This window comes from Microtus ochrogaster, unplaced genomic scaffold (assembly GCF_000317375.1).
Source record: "Microtus ochrogaster isolate Prairie Vole_2 unplaced genomic scaffold, MicOch1.0 UNK3, whole genome shotgun sequence".
Classification (NCBI taxonomy): domain Eukaryota; kingdom Metazoa; phylum Chordata; class Mammalia; order Rodentia; family Cricetidae; genus Microtus; species Microtus ochrogaster.
This window is the reverse complement of record NW_004949101.1, coordinates 5,098,928-5,121,148: the sequence shown is the minus strand read 5'-3', so window position 1 is coordinate 5,121,148 and position 22,221 is coordinate 5,098,928.

Genomic DNA, 22,221 nt, shown 5'->3' with positions numbered 1-22,221 from the left:
TCTATTTTCATTCTTCTACAGGTTGACATCCAGTTTTGCCAGCACAATTCACAACAACAATTTCTGAGGCAAACTTTAAATGAGTTTATGAAATGAAGAAGCATCAAAATTACAAAAAAAAAGCCAGTTCAATCACATCACATTCAAGTTAGTCTTTACTTCAGGTTTCCTTCTAGGAAAAAAAAAAAGCATTTTCGTATGTCTCTTATGTGACTGCCTACCGTCTCTCTTAGAGGATGCTAACTAGCAATGAAATGCTTACAGAACATGCAGCCTGAAGGGATGGCAGGAAAAACACACCCCAAAGACAAAGCAGTGCATAAAACAAGGAGCTAGCCTTTGCATAATGGAGACTTTCCTGGGAGATTTCCATGATCTGGAAACAAGATTTCCTCTGCCCACCTCCTCCCATGCTTCATCGGTCTCCAGCAAACCTCCTTCATAAACCATGTGTGACGGGACTCTTCTCTCTTCCTCTGCTCCTTCCTAGGAATCTGTCCCAAGATTCAAAGTTTATTGGCTGGCTTTATTAAGAATTGATTTTTTTTCCAATGAAAAATGTAATGTGTGTCTCATATGCAGCAAAAAATAAAGAGCTACATTTTAATTGAATTTTTTTAAAAAATGAAAGAGACTTTTGTTGAAGAATTATAGATGTGCATAGGCGTGGGCAGGGTGCTTGCCAAGAATCATGCTTCAACGGTCACATAGGAAGACAGCACTATGCTACCATGAATAACTGCCCACTGAGGAAACAAGATTTCTCCAAACTGGTCCATAAATTAATTCCTTATTACAAGTTCATTAACAGCACTAACTAAAGGCCAGGGCCTTGCAAAAGCACTTGTCTCTCCTCCCATTAACTTACTTATTGAGTCAGTGGCAAATGCGAATGACTACGTAAGCCAAGAAGGTAACAGAAATAGCTACCAGGTGATGGATGGGTAAGAACTGGCATATTCAGGAGCATATCTCAAGTACATAGTTCTGTCGAGCTGAAGCAAGCTATTGGTAAGGAAAACCACATGCAACTAGTTCATTTTCCTTTTTGGAAGATGCCAGAAGCCAAAGTTTGATGTGAACTCTCCCTGCCTATAACTTTGATAATTAATGCAAATTACTATCAACATTTACCTGCTACCCATGTGAAAACCCTCACCCCAAAGAATGAAGGTTCAACAATCTAGCGTTTAATGAGATAGGAGAGAGATGTATGAGCAGTTCCCACTTTTCAAGGGCTTCTGTTCTCTCAGCATTAACATTTACCAGGAGCGAACACTGATATCACGCAGCCCTGTCATATGGAGGGATAAATTTATACCAGAAACAGAGAGGTCCCAGCCAATGGCAGGTACTAGACAGAGTGGCACAGCCCATGGGAAGACTGATGGTACAGGCATCAGCTTGAGGTACCTCATTAAGTTCAATAGACATGAAAGCCAGACTCTATAGATTCTTTCTTGTTTATGAATTTGAAATAAAAAGGCTGGATTTTAGTTGTCATGGCAGAGGCTCCTCTAAGCTCCATTGTGGGGATGTGCACAAGGGTCACATCTGGAGCCTCCCTGGGGCTGCAGTGCAGAATTCACTCATCAGGTGCTAGGACTTGGGTTTCTTCTCCGAAGCTGCACCGCGGTGCAGAAACTGAAGAGCGCAGGAGACAATGGCAAGGGCAGGGCTGCAATCTCTGCCCACCGGCCACAGGGATCTATTTCTGCCGCTCCTGGCTCTTCCCTTCTTTTGTGTGCTTTTACTTAAGAAGGCTGCTCTGTTGACCTTTCAGCGGCTGCCCTCAGAACATTAGAGCCATTTCCTTTGTACTGGGGACTGTAAATGCTTGTATGAACGTCAGGAATTGGTCCTTAGTCTATAGCAGCTCCTTTGCCTCCAGTTGATATACCCTGAAACGATTGTGGCCACTCCCCTGGCTGGTCCCTTCAGGAGCAGGCTAAGCAAGTTCTGTCCCTGGCCACCCAGGTGTTCTCAGCCTCCCTCCTCTCCCCTGCCTACCTCCTCCCCTCCCCATCAGAGTCTCCAAGAGACCTCCTTCATAAACCACATACAATAGGACTCATCTCTTGGTTGCTCCTAGTAATCTCTCCCAAGATTGCCTTATTAAGAGCTGTTTTTTTCCAATTAAAAAATACGTGTTTCATATGCAGCAAAACAATAAAGTGCTACATTTTAATTGAATTTTAAGACATTTTTAAAAACGAAACAAATTTTTGTTTTAGCTCAGAGAGGATTGGAGATGTACACACGGGTGTGGGTGTGGGGAGGGTGCTTGCCAAAATCACCCTTCAAAGCTTGCATATGAAGGTAGCACTAGGCTGTCAGGAACAACAGCCCACCCATGATACCCCAACTCGTGGTCAATTTGTTTATACAGCAGACATAGCGAGCCTCATCATTCAGATTCCCCACTTCTCTATTGCTGACGACACCCAGCAGAAATTGAGATCTAAGGGTTCGGGGACTGAAATCTTCATTGTGAGTTTGCTGTCTGCTGCTGCGAGCTTTGCTCTTCTCATCAACAGTTGATGATGTCAACACAAACATCTGTAAACACTGAATGAGAAGAACAATAAGCTTAATCAGGCTTTGTTTTCACCTGTGTTTGATATGGGATTTCCCTCTGTATGTTGTAAATATCATTGGTTAATAAAAGAACAGCTTTGGGCCTATAGCAGAGCTATAGGGGGACAGAGGTAGGCAGGAAAAACTGAACTGGGAGAAGGAAGGCGGAGTCAGAGAGAAACCTTGTAGCCCCACCAGAGATGGACAGCAAAACTTTATTCAGTAAGCCACAGTCATGTGGCCACACACAGATTACTAGAAATGGATTAAATTAAGATATAAAAGTTAGCCGATAAGAAGCTAGAGCTAATGGGCCAAGCAGTGATTTAATGAATACAGTTTCTGTGTGATTATGTCAGGGCTAAGTGGCTAGGAACCAACAAGTGGCCTTCCTCCAACATGTGATGACCTCTAAAAGCCCTCAGCTAGCAAACTTTAACAAGCACTGAAGATCAGAATAAACTCCCCGCTTCTAGAAAATAGAGAACAATTTACAAGTGGTCCATCAGTTGCCACGAAAACCGAACTGCAAGTCTTTTACCTCCCATATCAATCCCCAATATATTCCAGTAAAACAAAATGAAGTTTAAAGACAACAAGCAATCCTACGGTCATTTGTTAAGCAGCTACAAAATTTAAGAATCATTGTCTTTGCTTTCCTGTCTCCCCTAAACCAGACAACTGAAGTTCTCTCTACAGTGTCTTTCCAGAGGGAAGTTTCCCACGCTGGTTAAAGAGTAGCACAAATTAGTGCCTCCTTTCCTACTTGCCAATCATTCACAGAGGTGGCCAACTACAATCTTCAAAGGGGAGAGTAGCCCAGACCATTCCCACCAGTTAAACTGGGATGGAAATACCCATAAAGGTACGTAGAAGAAGCAGAGGGCAGGGAGAGGGAGGAGACAGGGTGACAGGACAGATGGATGGACATCAAACAGTACATACAGGACTGCTAACTCTCTGAGTTCTCAAATCTCCCTGTGGGAAGCAGATTGGAAAACAATATATAAATTAAACGTTAGCTTATTGTTTAAAGAAACACCTGGTGTTGATGGAAGCCATACCTGAAGGATACCAAGCCTTAAAAGCAACTGATCTCCCTCAAGCTGCTTAACTATTACCAAGCAGGCTTGACCTCAGAAGCCGCAGAATGAAGCCATCTTGGAGCCTTTCTCCTTTGTTGGCTCTGCTGTCACCAGAAAGGCCTTGGTGACAGATGGAAGCAGAGTTCAGACTTAGGAAATAATCTCTGTCTTTGTCCTGTGGGTCCTCCTAGCATACATACGCAGTTGTCCCACATCCTAAAGGTTAAACATGGTCATACTGAATGATTTTACGTCACACTTCGACTGCCATCAAAATCAAGGAAGGTGGGGTAGTCACAGTTTGTCTCTGGGAACTGCTACCTCCTCCTAGTCCCTGAGCCAGCGCCTAGCCTCTCTCTCCTTGTAGAAACCCTTCTCCCATGAGACAGTTGCAGCCGAGTCAGAGCCAGAGCATTATTTCCATAATGGTACAACAGAGGGGACACAGAGCTGCGTCCTTCCTGCCCTGCCACGCCGGCAGTCTCCGTGTAAGTCTCTGAATAGTCATTCTTTCTTTCCCAGAGAGGATCCTGCGGAGCAGAGCAGTCCTGATTTGCAGAAGTGACAATAAATGAAAGATTCTCAATGGGATTTACATTGACTAAAGAAGAGTAAAGAAAATTTGCTAAGAAATGGACAAAGTGAGGTGCAAGGAGAAAGTAAAAATCTCAGGATTTTTAAAATAACGCTTTTTCTTGTCTTTATCAGGAAAGCTGGGATGCCTGAGGGCCAGCTGCAAGAAAATGTATTCTAACAAGGCAAGCATTTTTGAGCATCTTTATGCTGTTTTGTGAACAAAACTACTGAATGGGAGCATAATTCTCTGCCTATAGGTGGTTTCTTTCAAAGCACCTAGCTGAGTTCTAAGCTCAGGGGCTTAGAGTGAATCCGATGGTTGTCAAGAAAATTCTATTCTTACAAGAACCCTCAGAGAAACTGAGATTGAAAGAAGTGAATGAACTAACGTAATTCACACAGCTAAGAAGTTAAGGAATTTAGCTTTGAATCCCATGGTGTTTACCTCTAGGGGGCATGTTCCTCTCCTGACTAGGGATACAGAGACTAAGGAACAGTGCTAAAGGTAAGCTTCAACTCTAAAGCGAGACATCCTAGGTTGACATTCTGCTCCCTCCAATTAGGAACTCTGGGATCTTGCTCAGGGAGGAAACTTGATCTTTTTGTGCCTTCGTTTTGTCATATGCAAAATAGAAATTTTAAAAGCGTGTAATTTGCAATGTTATTTTAAGCATTCGATGAACTAACCTGTGAAAAGGAGTTCAAAGCAAAGCTTTGTGTGTCGTGAGTTCTCAGCTAGTCGTTCAGCTAATCATTCGAACCGTTTTGTATAGGTCATTAGAGTCAGGTGGATAATTCCATCCAGTAACAAAATCTCCAAAGTAAGGTGTGAGTTGCCCCACAGTGGATTCTCTTGACCATGAAATGAAGCGGCAGTCAGTGACAGCCAGCCCAGTCTTTGTTTTACTAGAATGACCTAGTATCATCAACTTCACCAACTTAGTCACCATCTTTACTTCATCTTATCCATCTCCAGCTCTCATTTTCTAATATATTTCTTTCAGGTAGAGTCTACATTCACACGCTGCTCAAGACAAGAAAGGAACCAGCTTCAAGTCCTGATTCTAATACTATGAACAGGGACGGGTGCTTATACCACTGTCCTCCTTTGCTGATAACTAACACTTTCAGATTGGAGAACAGTACTACACCACAGAGAAAGAAGTGGTCGTGGTTCAGACCTTCCACCTCTGGTTTCTGTCTCTGGTCCTTCTATCTAATATCACAGGCCTCTGGTTTCTCATAAGTAAATCATAAGGCATAAAAGTAAAAGAAGATGGCCATGGAGCATCTCACCCAGATGACACCATGTAGAAGCTGAACACACAGATCTTATTAGTCTCTTGTCTTATTCCAATCATTTCCAATGTGATACAAGTTACAATAGTAAGTACCGTAGCTGTACAGTGTTAGTAAAATTAAACAAATAAATAAATAAATAAATAAACACATTGAGAGCTAAAAGTATCCTGTAATTTGGATCACATATTACTCTGCCTCCTAAGAGCTACAGCAAAAAAAAAAAATGCATTGACTGACAAGATAGACATATCTCCTGGCATCAATTTAACTTCAAAGATACATGTCAAGGTTTTACTTGAATGTTTCAATAAGAAGTTTGGATAACAAACTGAAAAAAACATCAAATCTGTTTGAGTTGAAGTGATTCTGAAAGGGATTAGATTTTATGGCTTAAGAATGATGCCTGATAGTAACCAAACATGACATGATCGCAAAGTTATAAACATGAAAGTGTTCTGATGCCCATGGAACAAGAGTCTTGCTGCAGGAATGCAACTTGCAGAGTTATGGGTGGTACTTGGGTCTGACAAGGGAACTGGAGTCTGATACAAATTTAAAGTCAATTTTGTTATACTGTGTATATGTATATTTCTGCTCCTGAATAAGGTATTATGTTTGTGCAGCTCATTTAAAAATGTAATGTGCAATTAAAAAATATAGATTAATAGATAGTCATCTATAATAGTCAAGCTTGTAGTCATATTAGATTTTCTAGATGTATAGAGATATATTTCAGATGGATAGGGATTCTTCAAATCTTACAAAGACAACAGAATATGGCATTTAAATGTTTTAAGAAGTTAGGACTTTTCATGACAGTGAGACACACATGCTCCTGGCAGCACCAATCCACTTCAAGAGGAGGATGGGCATTGAAGAGGCTCCTTATGGAGTTGGTTAGCCATTTGGGTAAGAAACTGCTCTTGCCTGGACTGCTTGATAAACTGGACATGCAGGACCCACAAAGAAATGACTGCTAAACTTACCTAAAAGTGAGAAGATCCTTTGGGGTTCTGGCTTCATAAAAGAGTCTGCTAGACATTCTTCAGGACACAGAAGAAAGTGACTGACAAACTGCCAATATAGGTGGAACTGTCTTTGAAATTTCCTGCTTGGTGGAAAAGTCTGCTGGATACTATGGGTCAGTAGGCTAAATATGGATGCCCCAATGAAACAGAAGAACTTTGGGTGACTATCCAGGCAGTGATATGTCTCTGTCAATTCTAGAGTTTTAGAAATTATTTACAATGCACTTCCTATTTACTTAGGTAATATTATATCCTTCTGGAGTCTTTGATGGAGTTAAAGAATAGTTATTATTATAGTTTTCCTTAGTTATGATAAAAGATAAAGTTGATATAAATACTGTAACTATAAATCTTGCTTGATAATTCTTTTGTTAGATTTAATTTTACTATGTTAAAGTTAAAACCTTCCTTTTTATTTAAACAGAAAAGGGGAGGTGATGTGGGATCCCCCTCTATATGCTGTGAATACCATTGGTTAATAAAGAAGCTGTATTGGGCCTGTGCAGGGAAAAGAGATAGGCAGGGAAAACTAAACTGAATGCTGGAAGGAAGAAGTCAGAGTCAAGGAGAAGTCATGGAGCCACCTACAGAGACACGCTGAAACTTTGCTGGTAGGCCACAATCTCGTGGTGATGCACAGATGAATGGAGATGGGTAAATTAAGATGTAAGAGTTATCCAGTAAGAAGCTAGGGATAATGGGCCAATCAGTGTTTTAATTTCTGTGTGATTATTATGGGTCTGAGCAGCTGGGAACCGACAAGCAGCCCTCCTCCAAAAGGAGTCCCTGGGAGAAATCTCCAACCCCCACCAGAAGCAAGTTTGGGTTGGTACCCAAGGGTCCAATTGTCAGCCTGGAGTTTCTGGAGGTCAGTGGAGCTGGGAGATGTCAAGAAGAGTCTGATTTGGAAGATAAACCAAAACTCACCTGTGCATCTGCCTCTCTGATGTGGACACAATGACCTTCAGAACAGGAATGCTTACTGCTTCCATTCACCCAACACCTCTTAAAAGCTCTTGTCTGGACCACAGTGTCTACACGGGGCACAGGGCCTATCTCCAGTCAGAAACAAGAAGACATACACAAGAAGGAGTCGTGAGCTAAGGGCTCGTAAGGACTAGCTTTGCAAGTTGCTCCTGCTATCTGTGTATCTGATATGATGGACAGCAATTAGTTTGTTGTCGTAGCCAAACTATCCCACACTAGCTTTCCAGAAGACACAGAAGTCCACACAAAACCTCTGTTAATGCTTGACCTACCCAGAGCCTGTGGACTACAGTAATGTCCAATCATCTTCCCTCGTCTGTGAGGCTCAAGCTGCCTCTGACAATATGCTAGAGGAACAGTGACTAATACAGTGCCATACTGTCCCGTGAGACCTCTAATGAGAAAATGATAGCACCCCATTGAGCTGAATGACTCTTCCATTTAGTAACAATAATCACACATATAATCGTGCAAAGTTTCACTGTGGCTTTAACTATGCAAAACCTTGAATTTATTTTACCTTATTTAATCCCCATGGTCCTAGAAGATTTAGTAAAAAATTAAATGTGAGCTCCATAGGTTAAAACCTTTATTTTTTTATTTTTGCAAATGTGTTTCCTACGTAATTAAGTAATTTCGTAGTTTTCCTAATTATTATTTAAAAACATTCTGGCATTTTCATACATACATATGTCTTTACACATTTATTCATCGTCCTTCCCCATTTCCCTTGTCATTCTTTTGTTGGTCCCTCCCTTCCCCTAAATACTGCTTCCTTTCTTTCATGTCCCATACATTCCGTCAGGCTCTTCTTTCCCCCTGCCTCTCTCTTCTCCTGAATTCTTTCTCCTGCATTAGTCTTTTTGTTACTTTCATCACACACACACACACACACACACACACACACACACACACACTCATCATTTAAATCTAGAGTCGGCATTTAAAGACAAGTAAAATTCACCTTTTTTGAGTATTGTCATTTCACAATATAATCTCCAGTCACATCCATTTTCCTGCAAATGCCGTGTTTTCATTTTTCCTTTGTGGCTGTGTTCTGGAATATTATTTTAAGATGTGTTATGTTTGTTCATACTGTGGAACATTTGTTTAATGATACAAAGATGTGGTGTATTTTGTTCTGTTCTACTTAACTCGGTGAAGCTGTGTTGCTTTCCATGTCTAAAACACCTGATTGATCTAATCAAGAGCTGAATGGCCGATAGGGAGGCAGGAGAGAGAAATAGGTGGGGCTGGTAGGCAAAGAGAATAAATAGAAGGAGAAAAAGAAGGATTGGGAGGCATGAGAGATAGAGGAGCAAGAAGAGAAGAAAGACATCAAGGGCCAGCCACCCAGCTACACAGCCACACAGCTACTTCTTATGGAGTAAGAAGTAAAGAAAGATATACAGAAATAGAGAAAGGTAAAAACCCAGAGGCAAAAAAAATATAGAGGATAATTTAATTTAAGAGAATATGACTAGAAACAAATTAAGCTAAGGCCAGGCATTCAGAAGGAATAATAAACCTGCATGTATTTATATGGGAGCTGGGTGGCAGGGTCCCCCCAAAAAAGCCCAAAAGCCAAAAGGATGAAAAAATATACAACAACATGACTACATAAAATTCAGTTTTGAATATGAACCACGTTTTCTTTATCCATTCATTTGCTGTGGTTCATGAAGGCTGATCTCATTCTGTGGCTATTTGACAAGTGTTGCAACAAGCATGGGTGTGCAAGTATCTCCGCGGTGCACGGACCTAGAGTCCCTCTGCTGTGTATTCAAGAATGGTGTGGCTGGCTCCTATGGCAGTTTTACCTTTAGGTTTTGAAGAGCCTCTGTACTGATTGCCATAGTGGATACACCAGTTTACTTTCCCACCAGCGGTGAATAAGGAAGGGTTTATCTTTCCCCACATCCTTGCTAGCATTTTTCATTTGTTTTCTTGTGACAGTCATACTGACCAGGGTGAGATGAAATCACAAAGTGGCTTTAAGTGACACTTCCCTGATTACTAAAGATATTGAACACTTTTTCAAATATTATTTATTTTTATTTCCACTTTTGAGAATTATTTTTTTCAGCTCACTAGCCCATTCATTGATTGAAGGATTTAGAGCTGGGGTGTGTTACCAGTTCTTTATGTATTTTAGATAGTAATACCCTATCAGACATGTACTTGGCTGAAATTTTTTCAACACTCTGTAGGTTCTTACCACCCTGGTGATTGTTTCCCTTTCTATGTGGAAACATTTTAATTTGGTATAATTCTTTTGTCAGTTTTAGGGATTTCTTTCTGTGCTATCAGCATCCTTTTCAAAATGCTATTGTCTATGCCTGTATCTTTCAAACCTTTTATGTAAGTTTTCTTCAAGAAGTTTCAAAGTTTCAGGTCATGACTTAAGGGCTTTGGTGCATTCAATTTAGGTTTTGTGTAGGATGAAAGATCTGGGTCAAATTTCTTCTCCTATGGGTAAATATCATGTTTCCCCAGTACTATTTTGTTGAGGAAGCTGTTACAATATATATTCTCCATTGTATTTTTTCACATCTCAATCAAAACTCACATAGCTGAGAATGTGTGCGTTCATTTCTGCTTATTCTCTTCATCTCTTTTTTGTTGGTGCCATGCTGTGTTTGTCTCTATGTGCAGGCGGAGGCTTCTGTCCCACCAGATCCCACAGTAACCCAATAGAAACTATATTATTTAAATCACAGCTTGGCCTATAGCTCTAGTTTCTTATTGGCTAGCTCTTGCATCCTAAACTAACCCATCTCCATTAATCTCTGTGTATCACCACATGGCTGTGACCTACTGGCAAGGTTCCATCATGTCTGTCTCTGATGGTAGCTACACGGCGTCACCCTGACCCTGTCTTCTTTCTCCCAGCATTACGTTTAGTTTTCCCCACCCATCTCTGTTCTTCCCTGCTATATGTCCAAAGCAGTTTCTTTATTAATCAATGGTAATCACACATGGAGATTCCACATCAACTATGGCTCTGTAACATGATTTGAGAAGAATTTTTTTCCTGCTTAAGATTGCTTTAGCTATTCAAAGTCATTTGTGCTTCCATATTTCAGTAATTTTTTTCTAGTCATGTGAAGAATATCACTGGAATTTTGATGGGGTTGCATCCAGTCTTAGATCACATTTAGAAATATAGACATTTTACAGTATTGATTCTTCTAATCCATGAAGAGAGGGATTGCTTTCACCTTCTAGTATCTTCTACAATATCTTCTTTCAATGTCTGAATTTTTTTTCTTTCATATCCTTGATAAATTTTTTGTCTTTCATATCCTTGATAAAGTTTATTCCTAAATGGTTTTTTTAGAATATAGTGAATAGGATTGTTTTCCTAATTTCTTCCTAGGCAAGTTCATTATTGGTATATATAAAGGTTACTAATTTCTGTGTGTTATATTCTATTCTGCTATTCTACTGAAAGTGCTTATCAGTTCTCAGAGTTTTCTGTTGTGTGCTTTGCTACGTTTTAAGACCAAGATGTGTCATCTAAACAGAGGTAGTTTGGCCCTCTTTCTTTTTTATCCAGTTTTTTTCTTTTGTCATACTGCTGCAGTATGACACTTTATTGTATCACCGTTCAAGTGAGCACTCTTGCCACATGCTCATTTCCAGAGGAGATGGCTGTAGTTTTTCGTAATTTAATATAGTATTGTCCATAGGTTTGTGGGATGCAGCCTTTATTAAGTCAAGATACATTTTTCCTATTCCTTGTTTCTTCAGAGATTTTATCAGGAAAAAATGCTGAACTTTGACAAGAGACTTTTTCTTTATCTGTTCATGTGATTTCTAGGCTTGCCTATTTTCATCTTGTATAACATTTATTTGTTTGTGCATTTTGAATCAACCTTGCATCTCTGGAATAAATTGAACTCGGTTATGGTATCTGATCTTAATGTATTCTTTAATAAGACTGTCAAGAATTTTATTGAGAATCTGTGTATATATGTTCATCACAGAAACTGGCCTATAGTTTTTTTGTTTTCTTATCTAGTTTTAGTATTGGTATAATACTGGCTTCTTAAAATGAATTTGGTGGTGTTCCTTCACTTTTTCTTTTGTGGAATAGTTTCAGGATAACTTGTGTTGATTCTTTTTTAAGTGTTTGGTAGAATTCAGCAGTGAATCCATCCTGTCCTGGACTCTCCTTTGTTGGGAGAGTTTTTATTACTACTTCAATCTTATTGCTTGTTATATATCTGCTTAAGTTGTTTGTATCTTCCTGATTTAATTTTAAAAGGTCTTTAAATTTTTCCATTTTTTTAGGATAAAAGTTTTCAAAATATTCCTGGTAATATTCTGGATTTATTGGAGCTGTTTGTAACATCTTCTCTTTTATCTCTGGTTTCATTTTCCATTTTCTCTGTCTTGCTTTTGTTTCAGTTCAATGGGGATATCAACCCTGTTCATACTTTCAAAAGACCAATGATATTTTCCTTGACTGTTTCTATGTATGATGGGTTTTGTTTCCATTATGTTGATATCTGTTTTGGTCTTTACTGTTTCTCACTGCCTACCATTTAAAGATCTGACTGTTTTCTGTTTTTCTCAGGTTTTGAGGAGAATTAGAGTATCTGAGGTACCTGAACTTTTTAACACGGCATTCATAGCGGTATGAACTGCTTTGTCACAATTCTTTCCTCTAAGAACTGTTATATCCCAAAGGTTCTGGGAAGCTGGTCTTTCATTTCATTTTTTTTTTAAATTTTCTTTTCTGGTTTTGTCAATGACCCATTGGTCATTCAAGAAAGAATTGCTAAGTCTCCAGTCATCTTTGTAGCTTTTCTAAACTATTCGTTTCTAGTTTTATTTCACTGTGATCTGGCAAGATAAAAGGAACTATTTTGGCTATTTCATATTTGTAAAGACTTGCTTTGTGACCTAGAATGTGTTCTAGTTTAAAGTAGGTTCTGCAGGCTGCTGAGAAGAATGTATACTCTGGATTTTAGATGAAATATTCTGAAGATACATGTCACATGCATCTCTAATCTATGGCTTACATCAAACCTGAAGAGTTTCTTTGCTTGCATTAGTTTGGATGACCTGTTTGAAGATCAGACTGAGGTATTGAAGTCATCCATGACTATTGTATCAGGACATAAGACTGTTTTCCACACATTACTAATTGCTTTAGGAAATTTAGAGCCCCAAAACCTCAAGCATACTATTGTTACTTCTTCTTGGTGATTTATTCCCTTAAATAACACTCAGTGACCTTCTTGATCCTTTCTAAGTAGGTTTTCTTGGAATATACCTTATCAATTTCTATGTACTTGCTAGATTGCCATCCATTCTGTGACTATAAGTTTGTGGCTATCTTTACCAATAAGGTATGTATTTTAGTAATAGTTTTTTTTTAATACAGTCATCCAACCAGAGTCTTTTGTTTTGTTTTATGAGACAAGGTTTCTCAGACAGTCCTGGACATCCTGGAATTCACTCTGTAGACCAAGCTGGCCTCGAACTCAGAGAGAACCACCTGCCTCTGCCTCCTGAGTGCTTGGATTAAAGGCGTGCCACCACCACCCAGCCCCAACCTGAACGTTTTTATTGATAAGTTGAAGCCATTTGTGTTTCATGTTGTAACTGAGAAATGTGTACGAGGCCCTGGGCTTTTTTGTCGGTTGTTTTGCTGGTAGAATAGATTATCTTTTCCTTTCTCCCCCATTAGTATTGGAGATTTGACAGATCACTGAGTTGGACATGATGCCCTTTTTCCTAACCATTTTTTGTTCATTCTTTTCTCTCATGAAACTCATTATTTCCTGTTTTCTTGTGTTTAACTTCTTCTTTGGAATATAGCGTCCCTCTAAATATTTTTCTGCAGTTCTATCTTGTGTGTCCTGAACTGCATTCATTTGTGATGGTTATAAAATACTGTTATTTCTGGATGAGTGTTAACATGTGTGAGGGGTGCATATGGCCAGGAGTCTTCCTCAGGAGCTCTCTGTCCTGTTTTCTAGACAGAGTCTCCCATTGGAACACTACCAGACTAGCTTAGTTGGTTAGGAAGTCCCAGGGATCTGTTCAATGTAAGCTCCTTGGCACTTGAATTTCAAGAAAGCACCATTACATCCAATTTTTACTTGACTTAAATGCAATAAAGTAAGAGTACTGCTAAAAGTAGCAGATGTGTAATTAAAAAAAAGGAAGGAGAGTGCTCAATTGGGGAGTAAAAAGGCTTTTTATGTCCTTGAAAATTGTCCATGACCAATTGTAGGCCCAGAGTGAATGTGTGAGCCATTGGACTTCTTGTATTCCTTGTTTTGTTTTTTGTTTTTTTTATGCCAGTGTTGAGCCTATATTGTACAAATGTCTGATATCTTTCTGTTATCTTTTGGGGGTTGGTTTTTTGTTTGTTTTGTTTTGTTTTGTTTTGAGACACAGTCTTTCTGTGTAGCCCTGTCTGTCTTGGAACTTGCTCTGTAAAGAACATTGACCTCGAACTCAGAGACCTACCTGCTCTCCCTCCCACCTGCTGCACCACTATGTACAGCTCAAAATCACCTTCATTTCAGTAGTTCTCCTTCTCTGAATTCTAGGGACCTCTTCTGGCCACACTTGGCTCCGCAGTCTCTGCTGCAGTCTCTGGGCTGAGCTGCTTTGCTCAGCCACCCAAGACTCCAGTACTCTCCTGTGTGGCTAACGTTCTAGGTTGCAGAGGGGTGGAAGAGGATCGCCCAAACGTGTTGGGAGTAAAGAAGGCAGCTATAACATTGAGGTCTTCAGAGGCAGAGGAAACACCTTCATAATTTCCAGACCTCGTAGTTATTAATCAGGCTGCTAGGGGTATAAAACTATAGTTGTCCTATAGGTGCCTGGAGTTTCAAAGTCCTCAGTCTCCACAGTGGTGAATGCTAGGTGACTGAATCCAGAACTTGGTTCACCTACTGATGTGAGGCCATGGTGCCGCTCTGGTCTACATGCTTTGTCTGTGAGCGTCCTGGTGCCTACAGTGTTTGCCTGTCAAAGTCTGGACTTCTGACTTTCCACACTGTCTCACAGGACCATCTCCCACCCTGCAGCCATGACAAATTAAGTGAAAGTTGTCTACCTTCTGACTGGCCCTTCTCCATTATCCGACTTCAAAGTAGCTCTGTTTTAAACAATAGATTCCCTCTCAAAATGGCACCTGGATCCTGCCCTCCATGTCATACAGAGTGTCAGATGTGTTTTGAAGCTTGTGAGGGGTGTGGGCTTTTCCTAAGAGTGGGAATTCAGTTTCCTTCACTAGTGCGTCCAAGCTTGACTTTTGGGGAGATGGTCTGCTTTTCCACTCTACACTGGGAAACTTCACGGTTAGAACTGTGTGTGGTTTGGCCTCCTTGCTGTATTTTCCCATAATTTTACCACAGTTTGAGTACTAGACCACTACTCGTATGGATTTCTGTAGTTCTTCTCTTTGGAGAGAATCATTTTTCTCTTATCCCTGATGCTTTTCCTTCACTGAGTCACACAATAAGCTTCTAATCCACCGTCTTACCCATTAGTCACTTTGTTCCATCCACGTCTCCTCTATTAATATAAACAGACACTGTAGACATGGAATGAGTTTTACACCAGGGTTCAATATTTTCTACCATTAGTACTTCTTTGAACTTCGCAGTTGGTATTCACAGTGTCATTCTGTGTTTAGTAAGTATTTATTTTTGTGTCATTTTGAGGAAGCTTATGGGAATTTATGATTTGGATTATCAGGGTCCATTATATAATATAATATAATAATAAAAGTATTCACTTCATTCCTAATTGGTACAGTAATCCAGTAGAAAAAGAAGTTATGGGTGAGCCATGTCCAAGACTTTCAGACATGAAAAAATGTCAGGATCACCCAGTCCAAATGAAGCTTGCGACAATTAAATTCGGGTTGCAGACACTGAAAAGACTCTCTCTCTCTCTCTCTCTCTCTCTCTCTCTCTCTCTCTCTCCACACACACACACACACGCACACACACACACACACACACACACACACACACACACACACTAAAGCTAACACAGCCTTGGGAGGCAGAAATTATATTCATTTAGAGGGAAATGAGTACCACCAAGCCCTTGTGCAACATCATCTGACAAGCTGAGGCTGTGTCCTGGGTCTTTTAATGTTTTCTCACCATACACAGAGTCTTTTCAAACTCAGAAAATAAAAAGCAAGAAATGGAACACAGGGTGACTTTCAAGTGCTTACACTTCCCAGTGATGTTGTTAAGCACATGACTTATTCTCTCTCTCTCTCTCTCTCTCTCTCTCTCTCTCTCTCTCTCTCTTCCTCTGTGTGTGTGTGTCTGTCTGTCTGTGTATGTTTTGTGTGGCCTTTTAAGAACTTGATCACAAATCAACCTGACAAGTCAATTCCTGGTTCTTCTTTATTGTATTATAATAGTAGCATTTCTCTCATCACTGCAATCCACTCTAGGCTCCTGTTCTCACCTTCACATGAGTTCACTCTAATTCAATGAAAAGCCTTCCAAGTTATTGCAATGATATCATTCTATTGGAGGCTACATTTTAAACTTAAGATCTTTAATACCAGAGTTGCAACACACTGCAAAACTTCTAGATGGTCAAGGTTTCTCAGTGATTATATATTTGACATTTTCTAAAACTTGCATTTCTTTCTATTAAGAATGATCAGATCAAAAATACTTTGAAGAAAAGGCCTGTGTATTCCTTTTGGTCATTGTTGCTATAAAGAATGATGATATAATAAAGAAAAACCTTAGACTAAGTTGTGATTTCTTCCAAAACTCTCCGAATACCATTTATTGTACCAACTAATTTGCATTCGCCTTACCTTTTGTAACAATTTCCTTCATCTTTGAAACAAGAAATAGCCCTCTTCAGTACAGGATAGTGAAATTGAAGAAACAGGGAAAAGAAACCTCAGTTCTACTAATATATATTTATTCAGATATTTAGACTGTTTCCATCTTGTGGACATAAGGGCTAATTTCCCCTGACCTCCTATTTTGAAACTACTTCTCTGGGCTCTCCCATTTGTGCCTATCTTCGTGGCAGATTGTTTTAGCATGGTAATGTGCTCAGCTCAATTGCCGATGGCACTGATGCTGCTATCAATCATTTACAAACATGTGAGAGCAGAAAGACAAATGATATGCTTCCCCAACTTCTTCAGCCTTGCACAGTTGGCTTCTTTGGAAACTGCCCTTAGTGTAAAAGAATTCTCAGACCAGTCTGAAGGCACATCAGTCAGGAAGGCTGAGCTCCTGCTCAGCAGACGACAGGAAGCCCAGGCTGTGGATAGTCAGTACCACGGACAGAGTCCACCACACCCCGCGCATGCTCTCCAGGAGGAAGCTTAACCACCACCTCCTTAAGCCATCTTCTTCCATATTTGTTGAGGTGGTGTTTTCCTGGTTTGTTTTGTTTCATTTGGGAATTTTGTTTTATTTTGTTTTTTATTCTTCTGCTAATCCCTTCTACCCCTTCCCCCGCCCTGATTATCTAAATTTTCCCTACTTGATTTCTAGTTGTTTGATTCTGGACGTGGCCTATAAATTCTGGCTGTCCCATTTCCTCGTGCCTCTTAATAAAATTGTATGAAAATGTCTCCTATATTTATTCTTATATGTTGTGTTATTTGTCACTGTTTCGTTTATTCTGACAACTGCAGTCTTCCAGAAAATCTCCAGAATGTCTGGAAAGTTGTAACTATATTCATAATAAGATCTGTATTCAAAAACATAATAGGTTTAATATTTATGTATCCTACATCCTCAACATGTAGAGCATATTTTACATTTTACAGGAAATTTCCTAGTCAGACTACCAGCAAGTAAGAAATGATGTATATAAATAAAGTCACTGACAAAAGCATCGAGGGGAATTAAGAAAATCCAATGAATCCCCAGAAACTAGTAATGCATTGGTTCCATTGACCTTATAGGAATAAAGAAATAAGGCAGTGGTTAATGAGATCTGAAGAGTCTTAGATAAAAAAATAAAACATTTGGTAAAGAAACATGTGCTGAGCCCCTAAGGGGCAAATGTGGAATAGAAAACCCTGAACCACTCTTTCCCAGCTCTCATTTAGAAACAGTTTTCCCTGCTGTCTAAATTCAATGGGAAGCCATGAAAAATGAATCTAAATTAGGTTGGTCCATAATAGTTAATCTCCAGGCACAGCACAAAATTGAGTGAAAGCTCAGAAACATCTCCACATATATAATACTTTTAGGGTCCACATAATAATACATGTCAAAAAACATTGAAAGAGTATAAACTTGGATTGTAGTACAGAAGCCAATTGGCCAAATATTCACTAGTTGGTGCTTCTAGCAAGTAGTTGACTCTCCAGTCTCTTGCTCAGACACTGTACCTTCTTCCAAGCATCAAAGACAATTATTTTCTGTGATCCCTCACTCAACACAACTCACACTGAAAATTAAACAGTATAATTTCCCCATTGTTTACTGCTTTGGAAAAAAATGAAATGCCTTCAGATGAATATATCCAGCCCCGTATGTGAATAGGTCATTACATGTTCTACCAAAACCTCATCTTCAATCCACTCTTATGATTTATCTCTTAAGATTATCCTCGATTGAGGTAGAGCAGAATCCCTAAAATCAGAGGACAGCCACACTGCTGTGGCTTTTTGACAGATCACCGCAGCTAAAAGACACATGCTCCTTCTCTATTCATCTGTTCTTGCTGAGGAAAGTTGCCAGCTCTTTCTTGTGAATGTCTCCCTGGAAAAAAATGATAGGAGAAATAATAAGGGCACCTTGAAGAGACAATGTAATTATACACAACGTTCTGTGGGCAGTGATGAGAGCTGAGATGACTTTGCCATCTCATGTGGAACTTGGAACAGGAATCCTTTCTCCTTTCTTTGCCAGTGAAAGAAATGTGAAGACATATTCCAGCCATTATTTTTATCATCATTTGAATCCTAGCTTTTACATAGGAGTAAATGACTACTACTAGCTTCCTTTCATGAAAATTAAACCTGGATTTGGGCATGACTAATAACCTAATCAACTGAGCAAACCTCCCATCAACAAGTCAACGAGCATAAGTTAGTGGCATGCTGCTCACTAAGGGCTACAGAGCCTGGTGAGTCCATAGGATAGGATGGTCCTTCTTAATATTCTCAAAGACCACAATATCAAATGTTGTTCCCTCTGGCCAGCAAATAGAGGATGCGAAACTGGAGGGCTAGACCATTTCTGTAGCTTGAGCTTGATTTTAGTTAACACCTTTTGGTGTAGTTCTGAACCAAAACCTGTCTCTTTCCCCAAAGCATTACCTATAACTGGGAAACAGATGTCAAGACACCAGTGACTATTTTGTATTATCAGACATGGACAATGTGCCTTTCTTGAAAGTTTGTATTCTGGAAGTCTGAGATTAATATCCTTATATCTTTTCTAATAATCTAAAGAATATGCCTTTATGTACATGTCATTTGAGTATGTTTGATTAAACATATTTTAAAAACATCCATGGGGCAGAAGGAAATAAGACTTTGTAGGTTGTTCAAACTAGAAGTCTCAAACTCGGGAGACCTTAAGAGCCAGGTGAGGAACTTAAACCACGCAAATTGTATTGGTAATGTAGCGACATAACTCAGAACCAGTTTCATGGAGTGGGGAGATCGAGAACCAGTAAATCTAGCGAGCTGCAACTACAGTCAAATCTTTGCCTATACCGAAAGAAGCTCCATCCCTGAATTTTTACAGGAAATAGTCAACTTTTAAGGGGTTGTGACTATTTTCACAATCTTTGTGATCCACATAGGAACCCCTCCACACAGAAATCACTTGCATGTGTAACTTCCAACAGAAATTCATATGCATGGGGTGTGCTGTTAGAAATTAAGTGTATTTAATTTCTACCTTGAACATGTATTATTTTTGTGCAGTCTTGGAAACTAAGCAGGTTAAGGCTTGATAAGAAGATGGGTAGGAGAAATTAATACACTCTGAGTGGGATGTACATTGACAGACTTTTAGTACAAATGTTGTTTCTCTTGCAGTGAACCTAGGACATTATGTATGGTAAGCAATTGCTCTACCACACTGAGCTATACTCCTATCCTAAGCAGAATTATGAAGGAGAGGATAAACCTACAAAGTTATTATAGATTGTGTCAGATGGCTAGTTCTAGAAATATCTGTTTGTAAAGATGCACTTTTGCTTCACTCTCTTCAAAATCCTAAGACGATAGAATAGTTTCTCTAAAATAGATCATGCCATGTTTCTTCAAATCATGACAGGATATAATGTCGAAGGAATAAAAATGGTGTACCTGAGCACACAGCCAGAAGGTTGAAACTGTTCCTTCAACTTGTTAAATAACATTAAGTACCAACTGTGTGCTCAGACTGATCATGCATATTGGTTCTGGACAATGTATTAGCATTTAAAGCATTCAGGCCAGAGTCAAGAGCATCAGAAAACATTATGTTAGAATGGATCTTACTACCTGTGTTTGAGTTTTTATTTTTATCTAAAATTTACTTTTATTATCCCAGTTTAAATTTTCTAACAAGCCACTTTGTTCGCTGTGAGATATTTATCTGTTATAAGTAATTTGAAAGTCACAAGCAAAGGTTCCCTATTAAAGGCAATTTCCATAACCCTTCAATTTGTGGATTGTGGAAGATTTCCTGCATTTCTTTAAAGATCAAGGGGAAGAAAAGGGAACAAACGCAGGTGGGGAATTCATGAATAGATAATCAGTTTCTACAGACAATAACAATGTTCCAATGAGCCCTAAGAAATAACTAATTAATTTTTCCAAGTGAGCAAACATTATTCTTTAGTCCTCTAGACCTGGGGAGGAATCAAAAGACAGTGACTAACAATGTGTTTCTAATTTTCCAAGGAAGATTAAAAGAACTCTTGGTCCTCATTGTTTAGCTACTTCAAATCCTATCAAAATAGTAGAAGCTAAATTAGCATAGGAAACAAATTTTCAACATCCTGGAAAATAAGAAAGCAAGAAATACTTTTTTTGTTTATGAAGAGCTGATTAGTCTGAATAAATCTGATGATTTGTTGGAAGTCACAAAGTGAACACCACCTTACGCTGTCCAGACAAACTGCTTCCATAACAGCAAAACACTTGACAAATCTCCAGGAATACTTCCCATGGTATTAATTTAAGATGATTTAGAAAAGATGAGTTAGAAATCTGAAGACTCTCATCTTATTAAAAAAAAAAGCAACAGATCATTTAAGGGGAAAACATTAAATTAGTAGAAGATATAGGAAGTTGTGATAAGAGCAACCAAGTCTCAAGAACTGTGAAGGAGTGAGTGTAATCTGAGGACATGATTTAAATGTGTCGGGCACCTGAATCCTGAACCACAGCAAGTGCAAAAGGATTCATATCAATGGGAAATGTGGCACCATCTTGAAATATAAGGATTAACTGGGGGTAGGGAACTCAGTGTTGAGATCAAAATGTGGCAGAATTGAAGAGAAGAAATAAAGCTTGAGGAATCTTGAGTATGGGTAGGTGTGTTCAAAACAGGAAGGGCAGGGAAGGCTAAAAGAACATACCAGCAAGACACTGCAGCACACTATAACAAAAAAAATCTATGCTGCCAAGAGAAAGTGTCCATGCTGCATTTGAAGCATCAAGATGGATACCACAAAAAAATGATAACACAAATTGGTTTAATCAAGATTGTGTATTTTTTGATATAGATATTTTGTAACTCAGGTTAGCCTTCAAACTCATGGTTGTCCTGCCTGCAGTCCCAAATTCTGAGATTAAAGATGTGCACCATCTGTCTAGACGCAATCAGAGCTCTATTTAAATCATGACCCTAAGTGGCACATGCATGTTTACATTCCAGCCTGTGTAAGAGAAATCAACAGCAAATTGGTTCTCTTTTCTAGGGGTGCAAACAACAGTCACAGGTCAAGAAGTCCTCCACAGGGATGACTCTGGTTTGCCCTCTTCCCCATCCCCAGCACAACAGCAAAGGTTTTCCTTAATGTGATAGTCTGTGGATCAAAAGTCTTCCCCCTAAAAGAATCTGAATATACCTGGATGAAAAAAAAAAATCCCAATCTTGTCTCTGGTAGTTTTTGTTCTTCTAACCATGCATGTGTGTGTCTACTTTTGTGAGAGTATAACATGTGTGTGAAGGGGGTAGACATTATGAAACGGAAATATTCTCCTTATATCCTCAATGAGAAGGTGGGCGTTCATGGTACATATTAGCCCTGTTGTTGCTACAGCTTCAAGAGAAAATAAATGGAAAGAATTCAAAGATCTTGATGGGCTTCAGATCCAGTTCTGATGGTCAACACTTGTCACTTATTTTCTCAGATTCACAAACTTAGGGACATGTAGGAAGGCTGGGGGAGGTGTGTGGAAAGTGATCATTTAGCCATTGCAATGTGTGGGTTAGCATGCCTAGTCTCAACACCCGTAGAGCAGGTGATGCTTTATGCCACACTATGGGCTTTAGCATCTCTGAAAGCACAGTTTGGGATCTAGAGGATGGCAGGATACAGGCTTAGAGAAAGTCAATGGTTTGACTCATGCGGCATCCATTGACAACCACAGCAGACCTTACAATGGTTTCTGGGTCACTCTGCTGCTGCCTCTCTCTCTCTCTCTCTCTCTCTCTCTCTCTCTCTCTCTCTCTCTC